Source organism: Antechinus flavipes, chromosome 2 (genome assembly GCF_016432865.1).
Source record: "Antechinus flavipes isolate AdamAnt ecotype Samford, QLD, Australia chromosome 2, AdamAnt_v2, whole genome shotgun sequence".
Taxonomy (NCBI): Eukaryota; Metazoa; Chordata; class Mammalia; order Dasyuromorphia; family Dasyuridae; genus Antechinus; species Antechinus flavipes.
Genome location: NC_067399.1, coordinates 478,802,492 through 478,824,066, shown reverse-complemented (window position 1 = coordinate 478,824,066; position 21,575 = coordinate 478,802,492).

Genomic DNA, 21,575 nt, shown 5'->3' with positions numbered 1-21,575 from the left:
TCCATATTCATCATGCTGTGCAAGAGAAATAAGTTCAAAAGTGAAAAATACATGAGAGAAAAAAAGCAAGTAAACAAATAACAACACAACAAAATGGGTGAAAATACTATGTTTGGATCCACATTGAGTATCCATATACTGCATTATCTTAATACAGTCAAAGAACTTACTGTTTTGGCTTCTATATCCCACTGTTGACACATATTGAAATCGGAGCCCACTAACTTCCCACTCCTATCTCTCTACCCCTCAGCTTTCCTGGTCTAAATTTTTTTTCAAATAAATTTCTGTCTACTGTATTTCTCCTATCTTGTATTTGTAAAGTTGATTTTTTAGCTCCAAGGGCAAGAAAATTCTTATACTTTTACAGTATTTCTCAAATATATCCCCTTTTCTTCTCTTGGGTCCTTTGGACCGGAGAATAAAAAAAGAATCTTAAACATGGACATTTGTCCATATTACATTTAATCTTATTAGATTCGACCTAATGTTCTGGCTTCAGGCTCTTTTTGGATATTGATGCCATTATCCAATATGTTATCTCTCTCTCCCAATTTTATGTCATCTACTGGGACTTATACATCAGTCAGACAAGCACTCTGAGTTGCTCCTTTAGTAGGAGAAATGAATTTATGCTGAGCCATATACACTCTTTTGCCTGTTCCCACTTTCAGAGACATTCTGTGTGTTTGCGATATTACTTAATACTCCTTAAGTTAGAGATTTTAATGATCATGGACCCCTAGAATGTTAGCACTGAATGAGATTATAAGAATCATCTATTCCAATTTCTTCTTTCTATAGAATTGAAACCTTAGGCTTATCTGAGCAAGAGCAGTCCCATGATCATGTTCAATTTAGCATTCCTGTTTGTTCAATAAGACTTTAAGCAATTTACAATCCATGTCTTATATCAACCAATCTATCAATAAGCATTTTTAAAGCACCTATTATGTGTTAGCCACTGGCGATATAATCTTCTCCCAAGGAGCTTGCTTTCTAATGGGAGAGACAAGTACATACATAAATACAGAGTACTTAAATACCAAGTCGTTTTGGAGGGCACCAATAGCTAGAAGGTTTAGTAAAGATTTCATGCAGAAGTGGGGAGGGTGATCAGACTTCATTTTAAAGGAAGAAAAGGGTTCTGTGAGATTGAAATGAAGAAAGAGTACATTATGGACATAAGAAACTGTCATGGAAACAGAAAATGGAGTGCCATGTGTGAGGGGCAGACAGAAGCCCAGTTTGGCTGTATCATAGAGTATAAGAGGAGATTAATGTACCAGAAGGTCAGAAAGAAAATTTGATTCAGGTTGTGAAGAGCTTTAAAAACTAAACTGAAGAATTTTTATTATATCCTAGAAGCAATAGAGAACTACTAGTAGGGGAATGAGACAGTCAGATCTTAAGGAAAATCATGTTTACAGCAGGAAGGGAATTGGGGATGCACTGGAATTGGGAGAGACTTTAGGCAGGAAGAGTAACTAGGAAGCCAATAACCAAATCTAGGTGAATTGACCCAGCCTGGACTAAGGTGGTAGCCAAAGAGAAGGGATCTGAAGTGAGAACTCTTAGGAAGATAGAAATCACAAAATTTGGTAACTGGTTGGATCTATATGGTGAGAGAGTGTGAGGAGACTAGGATAATACTGAGATTAGTAACTTGGGAAATTAGGAATTTGTTTCTGATGGAAATAGGGAAATTTGGAGGGGGTGGGTTTAAGGAGGAGATAATGACTTCAGTTTCAGACATGTTAAGTTTAAGATGTCTCCAGGAAATTCTAGCTTTAAATATCTAATAGACAAATGATGATTTAAGACTGAAACTTAGAATAGAAATAGGAACTGGATATATGTGAATCAGCTACATAAGCATGATAATTAAACCTAAGGATGCTGATGAGATCATAAAAAGAGAGAAAGTGTAAAAAGAGTAAGGAGCTAAGAGCCAAGGCAGAGCCCATGTTTACTCAGATTTAGGGGGCATGATATAAATGAAGAGCCAGAAAAGGAGCCTGAAAAGAAGGGGTTAGACAAAAAGCAGGAGAACTAGGAAAAGTAGTGTCCTAAATAATCAGGAGAGGAGAGATTATGCCAGAGGAAAGGTTAGTCAATAATATTATAAATACTACATGAGTTCAAAAAGGTTAAGATTGGGGGAAAAACCCACACACATTATATTTGGCAATTAAGAGATCATTGAAAAGGAAAATGCATACAAAATGCATTCAAAAATATTTGTAGCAGTTCTTTTTGTGATGATAAGAATTGAAAACTGAGGGAATGCCCACCAATTGGTGAATGGTTAAACAAGCTGTAATGTAATACTATAATAGCTATTTAAAATGATGAGCAGGTGAATTTCAAAAAAACCTAGAAAGACTTACATGAATTGATGCTGTATGAAGTGAGCAGAACTACAACAGTGCACATAGTAACAATAACACTGTGCTATGATCAGCTATGATTCACTTAATTCTTCTGAGCAATACAATGATCTAAAATAATTCTAAAAGAATCATGACAAAAAAAATGTGCTATGGAATTCAGATGAAGAACTATGGAATCTGAATCTTTTTATTTTATAGTTGTTGTTGTGGCTTTTTCTTGTGTTTTGTTTCTTCTTTCATATGACTAATGTAGAAATATGTTTCTAAAATTGTACATGTATAACCTCTATCAAATTGCTTGCCATCTTGGAGAAGGAGGAGGGAGAAAAACTTAGAATGATTTATCTTTATATTTAATTGGAAAAATAAAATGATATTTACTCCAAAAAACCCAACCCCCCCAAAAACACAGATGATTGGTAAGTTTGAAGAAAAAAATGTTCTAGGGAATCTTAAGGGCCTGGGAGATGGGTTTATAGTACTGTAGTTTTTGAATTTAAACCAGTACATTCCCCTCTATGATTATCAGTTGATTTCAATTAGCCAGACTTAGATAAGAAAATAGGTATTTTGCTAGGGTTATATAGTAAGAACAGTTGGCAAAAATATCCCTTCAAAAGTTTGTGACATATTCGCACACTTAAATATAGAATCTAGAGGGGAATGGACTCAAACTTAAAGCACTTGTAACAAAGACAGTAATTTACAGCCCCTCTGAGTCCTTTTGTTGGCATCCTCAAGATTTTCTCCTCAGATAGGATATAGCTTAGAGAGAGCTAGATGGTTCAGTGGTTTGGAGTTAGGAATATCTGGGTTCAAATCTAGCCTCAAACACTTATTAGCTGCCAATCTGGGTAAGTCATTTAACCTTTGCCTGATTCGATTTCCTCAATTATAAAATGGGAATAATAATAGTATCTCCCTCCCAGAGATGTTGTGAGGCTCAAATGAGATATATTTGTAAATCCCTTAGTACAGTGTCTGATACATAGTGGGTGCTTATTAAATGCCTATTCTCTTCTATTCCTTATTGCTTTCTTTCAATAGCATTCAGTAGGTAGATAGGCAAGAATCACCTTTTTTTTTCTCCTTACAGTGTTTAAGATACCAGTGGCATAAACTGTATATAGATATAACTGTGGCCTGCCCCGGAACTCCTATTTGTGTGATGTTGAAGGACTGACTTTAGAGTTGCCTTTAATAGAAAAATATCAATTCCTGTGCTTGAGAGACAGAGAGAAGGGAAAGAGAAAAGGAAAAAGAAATAGAAATAGAGAGAGATTCAGAGAGAAAGAGAAAGAGAGAAACAACTGGTTGAATGAATCTTTAAATGCATTAGAGAGAAGGGATTGCAATATGGAACGGATATACACACACACACACACACACACACACACACACACACACATATGCACTCTTAGAGAATAACAAGAATGGGGAAAATAGGAAGGAAGCTGAGAAAGGAAATTAAAATAAAGAAGTCTCAGACAAAAGAAGTTCTAAGGTAAGATTTTTCTAATTTAAAATAAACTATCACAAACTATCATAATCTGTTCTTTGTGTTCAAAGATCTTTTTGCTTACTGTTGAGGTAAGGTGAGAGCTGGTGTATGAATCACATGTGCATGTAATTGAGTAGGTACACACACACACACACACACATATGTGTATATGTTTGTATCTTTTTTCAGGGTGTATGGTTTGGGTTCCAAAGTGATTTTCCCCTTGGTCCCGACACTGACCAGACCTGTCATTTCAGATTTCCTGTTTCCCACTGGGTATTGACTTGCTGCCATTTTGGGGTCAGAGTCAGTCTGGGCAGTGTTAGCCCACCAATGTAGCATAGGTGAGTTCTTGTGCTGCCTTCCCCTACCCCCTTTCTAAATAGTAAATCCAGCCCTTGCATGTGATTATTGCCCTCTGACAAGAGCTGATGAAGTGGTTGAGGATTTCCGTAAGTTGGAAATTATCTTTACATTGGCCCACGGTAAGTTTTCTGACAATTGCTGTTAATCTTTAGTCTGGGGGAACCGTCTCTTTTCTCACCATATGGACTCTCTCAGATTTATCTGCTGCCTCTCGTCCTTCATGGGACACAAGGCGCATTCCAGTGAGTGATGGATCATCTCCTGAGATGTCACAGCAAGTGTGTCGGCAAAAGCTCAGTTGCCAGAGTCCTAAGGAGCATCTTGTCAATTTATTTACCTGTAGCTCAGCAAAGAAAGGAAGAACTAGAGGGATAAATGAATGAATGGTTTTTTTTAGAGGAGCAATTCTCTTCCTCATTATGAAAGAAAGTAGTTATATTGGTTTAGGTAATGAGGTTTTATGTCCCAAGTGACCCTCATTATTTTAAGTAACATCACAACAGGACATCGGATCCATATATAAAAGGGCTTATTTCACAGAATCATATATCTGAAATGGTAAAACAAAATCTTTATGCCCACTCAATCTAGCCTTTTCCACTTGCGGAGGAGATTAAAAATGATCAAGAAAAGTTAAGATTCTGGGTTTGAACCCATGTTTCCAGATATCAATTCAATGTCCTTTCCACTGAGAAATATGAGCACTCAATAAATTAAATCCACTGAAGGACTTTTTCTCTGGACTGCACAGGAAGCAGGGAATACCCAAATATTATTTTACCTCCGTAAGGGGTGAAGATCACCCCACTATTCCCTGTCAATTAATTGAGAAATGAAAGCTTTTTTGAATTTCTTTTTGAAGGGTATTTTTAGAATGTTTCTTTGAAACAAAATCAATTAATACACAGTATTTATTGAATACCTGCTTTGAGTTAAAAACTTTTACCTTAATTTTTTGTTCTTTATGAAGGACCCAAAGAAAATATAAAATATCTCTAGTCTAAAGGAATTCTCAATCTAGCAGGAGGAAGAGAGAACATAACAACATATAAGAAGGAACTAACAATACTATGATAAGATCAGATAAGTTTCAGACCAATCAAACCATGCTTCACATCCCATCTGGCTGTTTACCCCAATCATCTTTTTATTGCTTCCATTCTTATTTCCTTTACACCTCTTTTCCTGGAACTATAATCATATCAGTCCTACCATTACTTCTGGAGAGTCAGTTGACTTTCTAGTGACTCAACTCACCATCAAAATGCCACCCCCACCCCTATCATCTCTTCCCTATATGTTTTGTCCTGTCCTATTAGAATATAGTACTATGTCAGGCAATATGACAGGTGTTTAATAAATTCTTGTTAACTGAACTAATTACTCTAGTGTAAAATGATCTTTTTTCCTCCTCCGAATGCCTATAGCTTTTATTTATCTTTGCCACTAATTTGAATGAATGAATGAAAAGTATTTATTATGTACTTAATGCTGGAGATACAGATATAAAAAGTGTAATAGTCCTAACCTCAAGGGTTTTATTCTATGAGAACACAAAGACAAAAACTGTACAGACTCTGCTCTCAAGGAGCTTACATTCTCTTGGTGAGGTACAACAAAAAGTAAATGAGAAACCTGCAAAGTGAATGCCAAATATTGGGGACAACTGAAGATATCAGGGAAAGCCCCATGTAGAAAGTGCTTTTTGCACTCAGCCTTGGAAAAAAGCTAAGGATTCTAAGAGGTGGAAGTGAGGAGCATAAGGGGACAGCCTGTACAAAGACATAAGGAGATATAATGTCATGTGTAAGGGGCACCAGGTAGGTCAGTTTGGCTGTGGAGTGTGCAAAGCAGAGGAATATGTATCAGGCAATCAGGGAAGGCACAGCAGTGATGGAACCTGAAGAACTGGTAAGATTTGAATAGGTAGAGAGCTTGGGGAAAGCATTACATATGGCACAACAGTGTGAGCAAAGGAATGAAATAGTTCTTCAGAATCCCCTCTGTGCTTACCTGGCAGGGTTTTTGTGAAGGGCAAATGAGGCAATGGATGCAAAGATATTTTGAGAAATGCCTATTTGGGAGATTCTTCTTATTTAAACACAGTCTGACTCAGGCTGGTGATTGTATTGCAGCCCTTGTGTATTTCTAGACACCATTAATATCAAATAATCAGTTCCTGTCTAGGTTTTTTTTTTCTCCCAATCCAGATTTTTTGGTGGACTGACTTTTTAAAAAACTAGAAGGGACTCATCTCAGGACCATTGAATAACTAGCTTTCTGTAACTGTCTTAAATTCCCTGCCTTTATTTCCTCTGAGAACTCTACCTTCCTCTCTCTCTGGCTCCCACAACCCCCCAACTTACACAAACACCTCCATATCTGAATGTCTCCAAGGGACAGATTTGCCAAAGCACTTTGCTCCATCTAGTGGAAAGCATCCTCGACCAAAATTCAGGAGGCAGACGTTCTAGACCCCACTCACCTTCCTGATGATGAGATCTGGGGGGCATCTTACATTTTCACTGATTTTAAAATGGTGAGAATAGTCCCTTGCCTCCTTGACTGGGGGAGGGAGAATGTGATGAGATAAGGAAAAGATATTTCATTATTCTTCTCATCTAACAGCTACTCCCTGGGAAAAAATCAGACATTTTTAGAAACCTTTTTAACCTCTTCAGGCATTAAGGACATAATTTAGCATTAACAGGAGCTACCTTCATTCCCCTTAGAGCCAGAGATAACCACTTAGCTATTTTGCTTTGTGGATTCAGAGATACCCATACCCTGGGTTTAGTATCTACCAAAACAGAAAGCACATAAGAAGTTTCTGGAGTGGTCAGGACAGAACTTTGTATAAGTACCGGATATACTCTGTTCTTATGATTATAGATCTCTGACATCATGTCAGAGTGGAAAGGACATTGGATGGAAGGTCCAAAGCCTTGGATTTGTATTCTAGTTGTGCCAGTTTTTTTTTTTTTTTTGCCTCTTTGACCTATCCTAACTGGGCCTCAGTTTATTCATTTTCAAATATTGTATTGATCTCTGAGGACATTCTAGATCCAAATCTAAGATATTTCATAGACTCTTTGGTCCAACTAAACCAATCTTGTTAAATATAACATAACAACATTCCATGTCCCATATTCAAGCCTTTAGACAGCTTTCCCCTTACATTTTTTCCCAATTCTACCTCTAAGAATCCCTAACTTCCTTCTAAATTCATTTTGACTGCTACCTTCTATTAGGTTTTTTTTCTCATCATCAATTGCTAATACTTTATCTTCCAAATTAATTTGTATTTATTCTCTATCTGTACATATATCCTATATAGAGATGTGGATGGTTATCAATATGCAAATCTCCATATATACATATATATTGTATTTATTTATATTTGAATAGTTGGAATGTAACCTCTTTGAGGATAGGGACTAATTCATATTTTGTGTTTATATCCAGACCGCCTGGTAGTGTGTTTAGCACATATTAAATGTTTGTTATTGATTGATTCAACTTATGATCTATTGTCTGCTCTCATTTCAATAACTATGACAAACTTATTTTACTCGTTGAGCATTGTTCTGTCATTTTTTTTAACCTCCTAGTGATAAGAATGGTACAAGAATGAAGATTGTCTCCTGGTAAATGATTGTAACAAAAATCACTTAGGAACATAAGGAATCATAATAATAGCCATCTCTTATCTGTGCATAGCATTTTAAAATGCTGAAATACTTCCTCATACATTATTGAACTAGGTGGTTCTTATGTCTGACTTAAAATTATTTGATTTTGTGAATTTATTTGCTCCTGTACTATTTTCTTTGGGACTGCTCTTCCAACTTGGCATTCATAGTTTGCAATTTGAGTCTCTAGGGAGCAACTACTAACCTAGGTTCAAAGCACTCTATAGTTCTATATTTCTAAATAGCTTCAAAGCCCCCATGAGTGCATTTATTTTAAATAGTCAGTCAGTAGACACAATAAGACAGAAAGCACAGGCATTTACTAAGAGAGCTTTGTTCAGAATAATAGTAACAAAAGTCACCCCATAAACCTGGTGTAGACTCTTATAACTATATACAGTTTCAGTGGGAAAAGTAGTATTCACTTAAAATATATTGGTAGTGAGACATACATGTAGGAAACATATGTTGTCATTAACAATTCATGTCTCTGGTACTACATAAATGCAATGTCCTTTCTCATGATGTCTTCATTCTGCTTCCACTTGGGATGGATTTTTTTTTTGAGGCATGGGTCACTCAGCTGTGCTTTGTGCTTCCCAAAGTTCCATTTCCAATTGCCAGGGATAATTCTTTTTTGAGTCCATAGTTGTTCTCTTCTCTGAACTAGAGATTAGATAGGTTCCTTGGGGCCACTCTCCACTGACTCCCTCCCCTTAGCTTTCTTATTAAGTCTTTTTCGATTTTTTCTTGGCTTCCACTGGGCAAGTGATTTCAATTCAAAATACTATGCTCAAAAAGTAGGGAGAGGGAGGAGAGAAATCTTTTTCTTTTTACTATCCTTTGGTGAAAGCACAAGGAGAAAGGCAGAGTGCCGTACTTTCAAGAGCTGGAAGCTCCTTAGCTAGTTCTCTGGACTCCCAGAAGTCACACTCTTTGGAGTACTTATTGCTTCATGTTCTCAAAGTGGTAAGTTAGCTTTTAAAAGGCTACCCAGGCAATATGATCAGGTGGTTTAATGGGCTTGAAATCTTGAAAACCTGAATTCAAATGATGATTCCTATACCTCCTGGTTGCATGACCTCCAACAAGTCATTTAACTTGTAGCACAATTAAACTATAAGCTATGCCATGTAGGGTTATTCAAGATGGACAGGTCATAAATGAGGATTTTGACCAAAAAAATCCACTTGAGAAGGAAATGGTAAACTACTATGATAACTTTACCAAGAAAAATCTATGGAGAGCATTAAAATGACAATAAATATGACATTGGAAGATATGCCCCTCAGGTCAGAAAATGTCTGATTCACTAGTGGGGAAGATTAGAGGGTAACTACAAGTAGTTCCATAAAGAACGAATTGGCTGGACCAAAGCTAAAAGGAAGCTTGGTTGTGAATGGTAACGAAAAGAAGGAATGATGTTTTTAAATATTAATATTGCAAAGGAACCTGGAATATAAGATATGTGGACCAATGTAAGTTGGATGTGGTCAAACAGGAGGTGGAAAGTTTAAACATAAACATATTGGTGTTAATGAATTTAAATGTATGAAAATGGGTGACTTTAATCCAGATGATCATTACATACACAACTTTGGGCAAGAAATAGAATAACCCTCATAGTCAATAAATGAGTGAGAAAAGCAGTACTAGATATAAATTGAAAAATGACAGAATGCTATCTATTCTAATACAAGACAATTCATTCAATATTACAGTAATACAAGTTTATACTCCAACCAAAGAGGCCAGTATTGCTCAATTCTCTGAAGATCTACAACATCTCCTGGAAATAACACTAAAAAACAATGTCACATTTTTCATAGGGGATTGGAATGCTAAAGTAGGAAATCAAAAGATAATTGGAATAACATGTAAATTTGGTGTTGGAGTACAAAATAAAATAGGGAAGAGAATAATAGAATTTTTTCAAGATAATTCACTGATCATAATAAACACTCTTTTTCAATAACCCCAAAGTGACTCTATACATGGACATCATCAGAAGACCAATACTAAAATCAGACTGATTATATACTTTGCAGCCAAAGGTGGAGAAGTTCCATACAGTCAGTTAAAACAAGATCTGAAGCTGACTAGAGTTCAGACTATGAGTTTCTTGTTGCAAAATATCAATTTAGATTGAAGAAAGTAGGGAAAACCATTAAGCCATAGATATGACCTAAATAACATCCCTTATGAATACGAAGTGGAGATGATGAATAGATTTAAGGAATTAGATCTGGTAGACCGAGTCCCTGAAAAACTATGGACAGAGGTTTGCAATATTGTTCAAGTGGCAGCAACAAAAATATTCCAAAGAAAAAGAAGAGCAAGAAAGCAAAATAGTTATCTTATGAGGCTGAGGAAAGAGGTAAATTGAAAGGAAAAGGAAAAAGGGAAAAATATATTTAACTGAATGCAGAATTCCAGAGAATAGCAAGGAAAGATAAGGCTTTTTTTCAATGAGCAATGCTAGGAAATAGAAGAAACCAAAAGGATGAGAAAGAGAAGATATATGTTCAAAGAAATTAGAGCTAACAAGGGAATATTTCAGGGGAAAAGAAAATAGCAGGGACAGGTAGATGGCAAAATAGAGCACTGGATGACCTGAGTTCAAATTTGACCTCAGATAGTTGACACTTACTAGCTATGTGATTTGGGGCAAGTCCTTTAACACCAATTGTTTTGGTAAAAAAAAATGGGTATAATAAAAAATAGTGGGAATTTAACAGAAGTGGAAGAGATGGACAGTATATACAAAAGAATTACATCAGAAAGATCTTAGCATCAATAACCACAGTGGTGTGGTTACTGAAGTAGAGTCATACAAATTGAAAAATGAAGTCAAATGAAATTTAGGAAACATCACTAACAATAAGCTTAATGAAGGTGATAGACCAATTGAGTTATTTAAAATTCTAAAAGATGATGCTTTTTAAAGCTCTGTGCTGAATATACCAGCAAATTTGGAAAATTTAACAGTGAATACTGGATTGGAAAAGATCAGTTTTTCTATCCCAACCTAAAGAAGGGCAATACCAAAGAATGTTCAAATTATTAAACAATTGTGCTCATTTCACATACCAATAAGGTTATACTTAAAATTCTGTAAGCTAGTCTTTAGCAATTTATGAAGGGCAGGCTGGTTTTTAAAGAGACAAAGGAACTAGAGACCAAATTGCCAACATTCACTAGATTGTGGAGAAAGCAGGGGAGTTCCAGGAAAAAAAATCTACTTCTGTTTCCTTGACTACACTAAAACCTTTCACTGTGTGGATCACAACAAAATATGGCAAATTCTTAAAGAGGTGGGAATACCAGATCATGTTATTTATCTCCTGAAGAACTTGTGTGTGGGCCAAATTAGAATCAGACATAGAACAATTGATTTGATTGAAGATTGGAAAAGAATTCTGTCAAGACTATATGTCATTATCTTATTTATTTAACTTAGACGCAAAGTCATTTCAATTGTGTCTAACTCGTTGTGTCCTTATTTGGGGATTTATTGGCAATGATATTGAATAGTTTGCTATTTCCTTCTGTAGCTCATTTTATGGATGAGGAACTGAGGCAAAAAGAGTCACATAGCTAGTAAGTGTTAGAAGCTGGTCTTTCCCAGTCCAGGATTGGTGCTTTATCCACCATCTTACATAACTATCTTATATGCTTAGTACATCATGCAAAATGGTAGCTGAATAAATCAAAAGTTGGAATTAAGGTTGCAGGGAGAAATAAACTTCAGATATGCAGATAATAACGCTCTTATGTCAAAAAGTGAAAAACTAAGAAGTCTCTTGATGAGTGTGAAAGAGAAGAGTGTAAAAACTGGATTGAAGTTTAGCATAAAAAAAAGAAAAAAACGCAAAAAACTAATATCTTGGCAACTGATCTCATCATTTTCTGGCAAATAGAGAGAGAAGAAATGGAAGCAGAATTTATATTTTTGGGTAAAAAGATCACTGCAGATGTCAACTGAAGCAACAAAATTAAAAAAAAAACTCTTTGGAAGAAAAGATATGGACAATCTGGATAGCATTCTAAAAAACAGAGATGTCATTTTGCTGACATGGGTCAATATAGTCAAAGCAGTGTTGTTGTATTTTATTTTGAGAGGTAACTGGGGTTAAGTGACTTGCCCAAAACCAGATTTGAAGCTCAGGTCCTCCTGACTCTAGAGTTGGTACTCCTATCCACTGAGCCATCTAGCTGCCAGCTTTGTTTTTTTTTTTTTTCAGTAGCAATATATGTCTGTGAGAATTGGACTCTAAGGAAAGTTAAGCACTGCAGAATCAACACTTTGAAAATGTGGGGCCACAGAAGACTTTTGAGAATCCGCTGAACAACAAGATCAAATCAATCAATACTTATATTAGTTGAGACTCTTCATGGAAAAACAAATACTGAAGTTGAAGTTTAAATACTTTGGCCACATGAGAGAAGATAGGACTCACTGGAAAAGAGCCTTATATTGGGAAAGATTGATGGCAGAGGATGAGATGGATAGATAGCATCATGCAAGTAATGAATATGAGCTTGGACAGACTTCAGGAGATAGTAGATGATAGAAGAGCCTGGTGTTCCCTGTCTTGTCTCTGGAGTCACAAAGAGTTGGGTAAGGATGAACAACTGAACAATAACAACACAACAAACAGCACAGGGTCTAGCTCATAATAAGTACTAAGTACATGCTAGTTGTTTATTATTATCATATTTAGGAAGAACGTCATACTTTGTACAGAGGGTATCCATGTGAAAACCTTTCTTTGTACTTACTTTAAAGACATTAACACCTTGTGGTCTACCTCCCTCTTGCATCACTTCATTAATGGAAAGAATGGGACAGAAACTAAATAATCAGGTGTGTCCTTAATTCCCCTCCTTCCAAAAACAGACAAAAACTTGTGTGATCAAAAAAATTGGGCAAATATTATTTCCCCATTTTAGAGTTAGGATAACGAAACTCAGAAGGATAGAAGGGAACCCTAATATAGAGTAAAGGGTCATGGATTTGGAGACAGAGGACTTGGGCACCAATGTTTGATGTGTATTGCAAATGAGGGGGTTGGATCTTTAAGCTTCCTTCCAGTTTTTCTATGCTTAGAAGTAAATATTAAAGACATACAGGTGGTAAGTGCACAATCTAGTATTAAGTCTGCTATTGTTCCAGTGTCCTTAAATATAATATGGACAGATTGTCAGGAGTCTGGTAACTGCAGTAGCAAAGATATTATATAGAACACCATCCCTGAAGTCAGGAGGATCTGAGTTCAAATCTAGTCAGACACTTAATACTCCCTACCTGTGTGACCCTGGGCAAGTTACTTAATTCCAATTGCCTCAGAAAAAAAAATGTAGGGGCTATGACTATTACTACTATGATCATGGCAGCAAACCACATCCTATGCCAGGTCTTCTTTCTTTTGAGTTTCATAGGAATGGCCAGAATTTGTTTTGGAAACAGTGATAGGTGATTGATTTCTCCACCCCGATTCCCACTCTAAGTTATGTATATTTTTCTGTTAAAGGGGAAATTGAGTGAATTTTTAAAAATTGGCTCTCAGAGTGAACTAATATTATCTACTTTTGCCAAGAGAAAATATCTGTGAGGCTTTTTATGTAAAGAGTTTTAAATTGTGCCTGGGAGTTGGGGGAAAGAGAAGCATCAGGGAAAAAGAATTACTGAATTTTGTAGTAAATTGGTTGCTGACTAAATAGGGTCTGATATTCCATGGACCATATCTGCATTTGGGTAAACATCTAATCATTATAGCACTGATAGTCAATCAATTAATTAAACAAACCTTTACTAAATATTTTCTGGGTACTGGACACTGTGCTAGGTACTGCAGATATAAAAACAAGAAAGAAACAACTTCTACCTTCAAGGAGTTTATAGCCTTTCTGGAGAGTTATCAAGTATATAAATATATATACAAAAAATAAATACACATCAAAAGAGAAAAATAAGGAAATTATACTATATGTCAGCCACACTAATCCATATTGTTTTAGACTATTTAAAATAACTAGGTGGTATAAGGTTGGAATTTTTGTGGTATAGGGACTGATGAGCTGGTCAATTTAGAAAAATATGGAAAGACTTGAACTTATGAAGGAAAATATTATCCACCTTCAGAGAAATAGAGAAGAAACAAGCATACAGCCTTACATAGATGCATATGAATGCATATGTGGATATATGTGTCTAATTATAGATATCTATGTATATATTCATGTACATGTTTATACATATACATGTATGCACATGTGTGTATATGAGTATATATACTATGTGTATGTATATCTGTATTTTGGGAGGTGGAAGGGGGAAGGAAAGACAAAAAAAATAAAGTAAAAAGTATACAGCAAAGAATAAAAGAAAACCTACAAAGAAGCAAAGAAAAGATGGGTAGTATTTATTATACTTCTTGAAATTATTACTTTTTTGAAAAGGAAATTTATTGTCTTATATTTTGAATACTCTCTTATATTCTGCTGTACACATGGCAATTTTTTTCCATTTTTTTCTATTTTGTATTTAAATTTTAAATAAATAAATGCAAGCTATTTTTTTTTTTGGTGGGAAAGACAGCATTCACATTAACAGCTATATACAAAACAAATTCAAAGCAAATTCAAGGTAACTTTGGTGGGTAGGGGGAAGAATGGCACTAATCCCTGGCAGAATCAGGAAAGACATCCTAGAGAAGATGACACTTAACTTTACTTTGAATGGGACAGGAGATTTTGGAAGGAAGAGGTAGGGAAGAAGTATATTTCACATGTGGGGAACAACCTGTTCAGAGGTAAAGAGATGAAAGATGGAACGCCATTAAGAAAGTCCATTTAGGTCAACCACAGAATATGTTAAGGGAAGTAATGTTTAATAAGATTTTAAAGGTAGATTAGAGCCAGGTTGTGCAGGACTTTAAATGTCAGAGGCATTTATATTTGATCCTGGAGGTAAGAGGAAGTTTATTGAATAGGAGAATGACAAAGAAACATGTGTTTTAGGAAATTTACTTTGACTACTGTATAGAAGCTGGATTAGAGTGGGAAGACACTTTAGGTAGGAAGACCAATTAAGAAGCTATGAAATAGCTCAAGAAAGAAGTGATGAGAGCTTGAATGAGGGGAGTAGTCACAGAGTCAAAAGAAGGAACACCTAGCTAATGTCTGACACATAGTAGATGCTTGTTGGATGGTTGACAGATTTAGGAGCTGTGGAGGTAGAATTGACAATTTAGCAACTGATTGGATATTCAAGCAAGAGAGAGGGAAAGGTTGAAGCTGGCTCTCAGTTTGTAAATGTGGGCTAATGAAAAAATGGTGGTACCCTCCACAAATGTGGGATTTGGTACCTCTGGACCATAGACACTGTTCTCTGACTATTGTACACCTAGCTGGAGGCTTCTGTGTTTTCTATAAGTAATGATATGTAATGAAGGGCCTTCCCTTCATTTCAAATTATGCACAGATATTCCTTTCTGCTTACTTTGTAATGAAGAAATGCCTTTTGATTGGCTACTGAGCTGAATGGAGTATCCATATAGAAAGCTTTGATGGAGGAACTCAGCCTCTGTCTCACCTTGATAACTTGGACAAAGAAAACAAATTGTGATGAGACCCTAGATAGGGGAGAAATCTTAGATTCTCTCTCATAGTCACCATGAAGCTGTGAATATTTGGTCCTATTGATTTTCTATCTTTGTTGTTTCATTCCTTGCCACACTTATGTGAATGATTGTAGAAGGTGGAACAGATGAGACTATGTCCTTGTAGCTTCAAAAGATCAGAAGACCCACCAGTTCAAGAACTAGAATCTATATTATTTTTCCTGTAGTCAAGCCTGTTGGAATTAGCACTTGAAAATGACCTGTTTGGCCCAACTAAGCAATGGATATTCCCAACTAAGCAATGTATTTTATAAGAAAATTAGTGACTTGTCCATCAATTATGTCTCATTCACAATTGAATTTGATAGGCAGGCACCTTTTTAGCTACCATTTTTAAAGTGCACAGTGACTGAGGTAATATGAGTGACCTCCAATTGAAAAAGATGTTATTAAATTCCTGTTTTTGCTATAGTTTCTCAGTAAGGATCCATCTGAAAAAGCCAATTAATGATTGTTAGTCATCAATGATGTTGAAGTGATATACACTGTTGAAATAACATTGGGGTATACTAATCAATGGTTAAATGAAATTATTGATGATTGATCAATTGATGCTGGGAGAATGCATTGGATAGGGATAGGGTGATAGCATTAAAAACCTCCTACAGGACAGGACAGATGATACTGTGGATAGAGTGCTGGCCCTGAAGTCAGGAGGACCTGAGTTCAAATTCTTCCTCAGACACTTAATACTTCCTAAGGAGCAATGGATCAGTGGACTTGCTCAAGGGACTCAAATTGAGTCCCTGCTGAAGTGAGAGTAGTTCTAGATCCTGTAGTCTGTAACTGCAAGTAATGTCAGGCTTTTTTGATATGTTGATTAGTTTTGTTGAGCTTAGTCTTTCTAGTTTTTTCTCTTTTTTAAAGAGGGAATGGTTGTTTAAGAAAGAGAGGGAAGAAAACATTGGGAAATGTAGATGATACAAAATCAATGGATATCAATAAAAATTTTTGAACAAAAAATCAAAAGGTTCTATCTCATAAAATTGCCTTGAATTTATGCTATTTTCATTATTAATTTGGACTAGGATTTAGGTTCAGTCAATCTAATGAGGAGAGTCCCTTCCCTTATTGAAACAAATGGACCAAAGACAGAAAAGAGTTGGGGCCATACAATCATAATTTAGTAGGAGGGAGTGAGATGTAAAGAAAATCTCTATCTAGAAATCTAAGATCTGATCCTAGTTCTGCCATTAACTAGTTATGGTCACAGACAAGTTATTATGCCTCTTTCTAGGGCCTCAGTTTCCTTACTGGTAAATAAGGTGGTTTGACCAGATTGCTAATGTCCTGACCATAGCACTATACATTTTCACCCATCCTTCTAATATCAAGGTAACTTTAATTGGACTGGAGAAATTGGACTGAATTGGACTGAAGCAATTCTACTGTGACTTAGAGTTGACAAATGTGATCCTTTTTGAAGAATGATATGGCAGCTATTGCCTCAATGTTTTTCTTCTGCAGAGTCATCTCCTCTCAATTTGGGCCACTCCTTTATTTTAAAAATTAGAAAAAATGGATTCCTTATGCAAATGCAACAACAGCAACAACAAAATTCAATTCTTGGGAAAAGAAAGATAGGGGCAAGAGAGTGAAGGAATGTTGATAATATTTGGATCTAGTTATGTATTTTAATGCACTGTTTCCCTGGGACCTGGAATGAAATTTTTAACAGTTAGGAAGCTGAGCAAAGAAGGCATCTCTGCTGTGGGCTCTCTGAAGGGTATTCTAACTAAATTGCCCAAATAAATATGTATCTTCCTATTTTTGATGAGCAATCACTGAAGGGAGGCTAGAATCCTTAAGTGGAATTGTGTTCCTCCACATGAAATAAAGGATTTTTCAAGTTGTTGTTAGTTCTTGCTTTTTTTTTTTTTTTTTTTTTTTTTGCTAGTCTTGAGACACTGGACCTATTTACTGTATGTTGGGGTTTAATTACATCTTTCCATCCCACCCGGGGTATCACTGGCTATCATTAACAGTGACAGTGCCAAGAAGTCTGTCCTCAAATGAGGATAAAGAGAATAATGCTAAGAATAGGAGAAGTCACACCAATAATAAGACTAGTTAAAATATATAATCAAATGGCTCATTGGTAAGATGGCACACAGTTCCTTTAAAAAGTTCAGGGAACAACAAAAAATGTTGAAACTCTTGTATTTTAAAAGAAGGATTGTGGAATAATGAATAGAGTGTTGTCTTCAGCATCAGAAAAGCTTGGGTTCAAATCTTCCCTCTGATGCTCAATAACTTGACTCTGTAAGTTATTTAACATCAGTGTAATTCCAAGTACTCTCTGGTTCGTATCTTTTAAGTCATAGTTGTGTTGCTGCCTGTCCTGGTGAATAGAGTTACTGCACTAGAAATTCCTTGCACTGGTGAAATCATTGATTCTTTTAGTATTTTCAGACTTGTAAAATTATAAGGGAGGAGAGAATCTGATGAAATTGTGAGAGGACAGTGAGTTTCTGACTCTTCTCACTCTTCCCACTCCTTTTCCTTCTTTTTCTTTATCTCTAAGAACCAGGGCTTTAAATTCTGGAAGCAGTTGACCCACCTACCCATATATAAAAATGCTCTCTCTCTTTTGAAATGGACAAGCACATTTCCTTCCACTTCTAAGAGAGTTGGGATTAGAAAGTCAGGTATCCATGGTACCTAGGTCACTGCTCTCTGTGTGGAGTTGTCCACTGGAGTGAATATCACAATAACTCTATATCTGTGAGCATGCTCCTAGGGCTACATCCAGTAGCAATCGTTAACTAACAAACAAACTGAAAAAAAAACCTGTTAGCTAGAAAATATTCCAAGATCAACACATTTTAATTCACTAATTAATACAGCTAAAAGGCATTTTTCACATTAGACTTATTAAAAATCACTTGTATTTAAGTGTTTTTGAACTCACATTTTCCAGTGCTATGTGTTTTTCTAAAGTGTTCTAGTCATGTTATGCAAATGTCTATTTAAATTACTAGGGGTATTTGTTTTCTATTTCTACTCTGTAAAACATAATTTTAATACAAGTTATTTGTGAAATGCACATTGGAAAAGAAAATAAGATTTGAGATGGCATTTCTATGATAATTTTATTGCAAATGTTGACCATGTTTTTGTATTTGTCTGCAAAAGGTAATGCAAGATATACATAAGACATATTTCTGGGATTTATGGTTGTATGTGACTAAATTAGCAAAGGAGAATTTGCTTCATTTTGGAACTTCAGGCAGAATAGTCCATCAGCAACATCAATGTGTTTCACTGGGCAAAAGAGCTGCCACGTACCAGCTTGAATGAAACACTATCATAAAGAGAAAACCTTCTCTCTCTCTTTGCTTAAACATGATTTTCTGACACAGATGCACTGCCAGACATGACATTTGAGGCAAGAACATAGGCTTTTGTAGAGGAAAGAGAGGAAATGGCTAAAAGCTGGATATTGGAGCTAGGGGGTTGGGGGGATGGAGAGGAAGACAAGGCAAGGATTCTGTGGTTTGACAAGGTAACAGACAGATGGTGAATGGGGCAGAGATGTAAGGGAAAAGACAAGATCAGCTGAGAGTTGAATGAAGTCATTTCTAGGCCCTAGAGAGAGTGTTTTGGAAAAGTCATTGTGTAAAAGGTGATGATATTGGAATGGGAGGGGAAAATGGGAGGAGAGCTCCCTAAACCACTTCCCCACCCCCTTTTAGAGACATTTAGTTCATCCCTAGTTGTATAGACAAGGCTTTAAAAAGGCACTGATGGAGAAAACATACTCTTTGGGATGGTGGATTCTGAACTCAGAGGGGCCTTAGAGGTAACCTGCCCCACTAACTTCATTGTGGATGGAGGATGTAAGAGCGCCTATGTTTGTGTAACTCATTTACTAGAAGTTATTTGCAACTAGATAATCTTCATTTCAAGTGGTATCTCAAGGCCATCTTTTATTATATAATCACACAATACTCATTCGATTTAAAGTTGAAAAGGACCTTAGAGATCATTAGCTCAGCTCCCTAATTTTATAGAATTGCAAAATGACTACCAAAGAGAAGAATGATTTACCCCAAATGGCACAGGTTGTAAATGATAGAGGCATAACTTGAATATTGTTGTGCTGGTAAATATTTAACAACCAACTTTCTGAAAAAAATTGTACAAGGATGCACTTTTATATTTAATTTATATCATTACATTTTCCCCTTAATTTCTTATGTCTAAGCAATCAACTAAGCAATACATCAAGCCCTGAGTTGTAGCATTTGCAGATTTCTGAGATGTAAATGATCACACTGAAAATTTAACAATTGGCTCTCTCACGCAACGATTTGAGAGTAAGAGAGACCTTCAAAAAAAAAAAAAAAAGAGAGAGAGACTTCATCTAATTCAGGAGTCCTTTCCCTTCCCTGGCCAATAGATATCTTTGGCAATTTAGGGAAGTCTATCAATCCCTTCTCAGAATAAATTTTTTAAATGTACAAAATAATATATAGGATTAAAACTATATAGATCATTCAGATTATAAAATTCTCAAAATATTAATGAATAAATAAGTTTACAAACCAGATGAAAAAGCTTGTGCAATCCTTTCATTTTAAAGATGATAAATCATCTCAATAGTCTCTTCCTCCATCAAGGCCACAAAACAGATTGGTGACCTCCCAGAAACCGAGACCAAGTACTCCTGCCTCTCAGTGTTCTTTGTCCAAATATCGTGGAGAGAGGAAACAAATAAAGTCAACCTTATCGTTTTCATGAGGGGAGGTAGCAAAGCTACAGAATTCTAAGTTCATAAGTTATTTACCTCAGCTGGTTTGCCATTTCCTTCTCCAATTGGGGTGCGGGGGGGATACAAATTTCATTGATGTAGGGAAATCCTGCTTAAGAAACTTCCTCTACCACATAGACCAACACCTCTTCAACTTAAGTCTTAAGAAGGTTGCCACTGAGAGACTAAGTGAACTGCCCAGTCATCAAATAGCAGCCAAAACTAATTGAATTCTTTCTGTTTGGCCTAATCTTGTGCCCTATGTTGTGAGGAGGAGAAAGCACAGTCCTGGCCACCTGAAGCCTCCAATCTAACGGGAGGGTGACCAGGTTATTGCAGATTCTGCATTTTGGAGCTAATCAAATAAGGTGAAGGGAATGAGAATTTATTAAGTGCCTTCTATGTGCCAGGCTTTAAAAATATACTACTGGAGCATTGTTTTGGGGGGCTATTTTGCATCGATTTTCTGTGTCTTCAGCCATTGACTGCCAGAAGCAGGTTCACCAGGTTAGCCCTGCTGGATCCCTATTTCCAAAGAAGTGAAAAGCGACCAGCTGTTTATTCTCACTCCCCGTTTGGAGTTAACTACATCGGCTGCATAGACTCTGTAAATAAATAATGCTCATATTAGGTTAAGGAGCCAGTCGATTCCTTTTCTAAATACTGTGGGGGGACTCACTGGGTTCCGTCATTCAAAGGGACTACCGTGCCCCTTTTTGATGCGTCTATTCAAAAGACCATTGTTCTGTGAGCAAATCTGAGCATGTGGTTAGAGGGAGTTAGTCACACTGGTGGCAACGTAGGGAGACGGAGACAAAAGGCTTGGGGTGTGTGGTGGGAGAAGCCCGTGACAGTAATTTTAATTTTTTTTGAGACCTTTAGAGGCGTTAATAAACGTCGGTTCCTTCTCCTCATCTTTCACATTTGGATCAACAGATGTTTTAAAATGAGACACTTGATACGTGTGTCACCACGGCACGACCCCCGCCGTCGCCTGGAGAGGCCCCTCTGCCTCAATGCCGGCAGCATCAGAGGCCCAACCTCAGCAGCACGGCTCTAACATAGCCATTAAAACACCTTTCTTTTGCCTGCTGAGTATAAAGGCCTGCGCTATTGTGAAGGCCCCAGGCTCTGGAACTCTGTGGGCCTGTCTTCTAGTTAGACAGTCAGTTTTGCAAACAGCTG